This window comes from Myodes glareolus, chromosome 5, assembly GCF_982192425.1.
Source record: "Myodes glareolus chromosome 5, mMyoGla1.1, whole genome shotgun sequence".
NCBI lineage: Eukaryota > Metazoa > Chordata > Mammalia > Rodentia > Cricetidae > Myodes > Myodes glareolus.
The window spans coordinates 89143354-89146803 of NC_142030.1; positions in this window are offsets into that span (position 1 = coordinate 89143354).

A 3450-nucleotide genomic window follows, 5' to 3' on the forward strand; every position below is an offset into this window, starting at 1 on the left:
TCTTTTTTTCTTTTTTTTTTAGAAAGCGGGGCTGAGTGAGCCAAGGAGAGCAGACTCTAAGCAGTAATCCTCCATGGTCTCTGCTTCAGTTTCTGTCTCCAGGTTCCTGCCCTGACTTCTTTTCATGATGGACTGTAAACCCTAACTGAATTAAACCTTTCCCTCCCCGAGTTAGATTTGGTCAGTGTGTTACGAAAGCAATAGAAAGCAACTTAGGATGCTGGGCTAGTGCTGGAGGCCCTTCTCCTCCTCCCATTCACCTCTTCTTCCATCCTACATGGAAATATTTTTTCAGCTTTTTGTTTTTGTTTTTTCAAGACTGGGTTTCTCTGTGTAACAGCCCTAGCTGTCCTGGAAGCAGCAGCTCTCTAGACTACACTAGCTCTTGAATTTACAGAGATCCACCAGCCTCTGTGTCCCAAGTGCTGGGATTAAAGGAGTGAGCCACCACTTTTTTTTTTTAGCTGATGCAGAATCTTGATTTCCTTCTGAGATGATAGATGATGTCTTTATAAACACCTGTCTTCTGCTCTTTTTGAATGGAATATCCCAAACTCCTCAGCCTTCTGGCTCAACTACAGAGAGGCCCATTTTCTTAGCCTTGTTAGACATGAGGAAAAACTTGGGGTTAACTCCAGTAAATACGTGTTCCTTGAGATGCAGAACCTGAGTATTGAAGCAAACCCAAGACCAGAAAGAGTCCTGGCTTGGTGGGGCTTTGTATCTAAAACCAGAGGCTGTTCTGGTTGAGAAAGCTCTAGGTTTTAGCCAGTGGGATTCTGGTATTAGTCATTCATGCCCACCAAGAACATGCTCTGCTTTCTGGAGGCCTGTTTTTATGTCTATCTGCTTTGTAACCACAACCAACTGCTCCCTTCTTTCTCTCTTTTGTTTAAAAGGTTTAATCTAATTTTTGAACAAGTATTACATTTACATGATTTGTCTGTCTTTCTCTCCGTTCTTATTTGTTCCACTTCCCAACCCTTCACTGGTAACCACTGTTGTTACTGTCTCATCCTTCCGGCATGGGCATGCACAGCACATGAATGAATGAACATTTGAGAGAGAGAGAGAGAGAGAGAGAGAGAGAGAGAGAGAGAGAGAGAGAGAGAGGGAGAATGAATCTCATTGCAGCTCAGACTGGCCTCAAACTTGCAGAGGATGACCTTGAGCTTCTGATCCTCTTGTCATTACCTCCCCAGTGCCAGGATTACAGGCATATGTCTCCATATTCAATTTATACAGTGCTGGAGGTCAAGCCCTGAGCATTGTGCCGCTAGGCTAACATTTTACCAACTACATTCTTAGTATCCCCAGCCTTTTGCAATACTGGTGATTGACTAATGCCTTCTTCGTGCTAGGCAAATGCTCTATTATTCAGTCAGATTCCTAGCTCAGAGTTTTTTCAATCCGTATTTTAAAAAAGCATGTATGGTTGGGCAGTGGTGGCACAAGCCTTTAACCCCAGCACTTGGGCGGCAGAGGCAGGCAGATCTCTGTGAGTTCAAGGCCAGCCTGGTGCTACAAGAGCTAATTCCAGGACAGGTTCCAAAGCTACAGAGAAACTTTGTCTCAACCCCCCCCCCCCAAAAAAAAGCATGTATGTACTTTGCATGTACTTATTTCTTTTTTGTAGACTACCACAAGAACGTTTTTGCATTTTAAAAAACAATATATTTCAAATATCAATAAAGCTTTTTCATTTTCACAGCAATTTATATCTATTATGTTCTGGTTAGTTTTTAAATGTTTTTGCTTCTGTCAACTTGACACAAGTTAGGGTCATCTGGGAAGAGAGAACCTCACATTCAAAATTGAAAAAAAGTTTTTCATAAGATTGGTCAGTCTCCAGTGTGCCTGATCTAATGGGAGCTCACCAAAGTCAGCTGGACTGGAACTGAACGAGCATGTGATCAAACCGGTCTCTCTGAATGTGGCTGACAATGGGGACTGAATAAGAAGCCAATGACAATGGCACTGGGATTTGTCTCTACTGCATGTACTGGCTTTTTGGGACCCTAGTCTATTTGGATGCACACCTTCCTAGACCTGGATGGAGTGGGGAGGGCCTTGGACTTCCCACAGGTCAGGGTACCCTGCCCTCTCTTAGGAATGGAGGGGGAGAAGGAGGGGGAAGCGGGAAGGAAATGGGAGGAGGAGAGGAAGTGGAAATTTTGAATGGTATTATTTATAAAGCAATAAAAAAAAGAAACCTGAAAAAAAAAAAAAAAGATTGGTCAGTCTCTCCGGGCCAATAAAGTGCTACTGTAGGGGCATTTTCTTAATGACTGATGATGGAGGGCCCAGCCTATGGGGCTGTCACCCCTGGGCAGGTGGTGCTGGGAAGTATGAGAGAGCTGAGCTGGAGAGATGGCTCATTGGTTAAGAACACTGACTCCTCTTCCAGAGGACACAGGTTCAATTCTCAGCACCCACATGGTAGCTTACAATCACCTGTAACTCCAGTCCCAGGAGATCTGATGCCTTCTTCTGGCATCTGAGGGCACCAGATATACACATGGTACCTAGACTTACAAGCAATCAAAATATCCATATACATAAAATAATTTAAAAAAAGAAATCTGAGCAAGCCATGGAGAGCAAACCAATAAGAAACAGTTCTCCATGGTTGCTTCAGTTACTGCCTCTAGGTTCCTTCTCTGCTCAGTTCCTGCTTTGCCCTCCTTCAATGACAGCCTGTGATCAGGACATGTAAGCCAAATAAACCCTTTTCCCTCTTACTGCTTTTAGTCATGCTATCTCTGCAATAGAAGGCAAACTAAGACAGAAATTGGTACTAGGATCATGGACTGTTGCTGTGACAGCCCTGATCGTGTTGTTTTGGGGACAATTGTAGAAATGGTTCCAACTTTGGGCAAGAAAAGCCACTGAATGCTCAGAGCTTAATGAGCTGTTGTGGGAGCTTCGGGGATAAGAATGATGGGAACAATGCAGATGACGATGGACACCAGGACTGAGAAATGTCAGAGGGAAGTACAGACTCTATCTGTTCGTGCATGCAAACAAAACCTGCGCTTTACTGGGACAGGCTCGCAGGGGCCAAGAAGTCAGCTGTGATAAAAAGAGAGCAGCATCACTGAGGTGGAATTTTCTGGAAACATTTCTTCAGAGTCAGCACACAGAAACTGTGGTCCAGAGGGGTCCATGCCTGCATTGCATCAGGGCAGTCAAGATTCTCCCAGGTGGTACTGGTTTTGAAAGCAGAAAGGGGTCATGGAGAGCAGCTGAGGTTTGGTACTGTGAGAGGCTGTTGGTAAAGGTGTCATCTCAGGAAGTAGAAACCCCCAGGATTGAGGGGTCACACGGAAAAGCTGAGGCCTGCACCTTGAGACGGGGTCAGAGTCCCTGAAGAGAGCCAGCTGGTATCACTTACTGTATCCTCAATCCTTCTCATAGGATCTAACAGAGAGAAAATGTTGGTTACTTTCT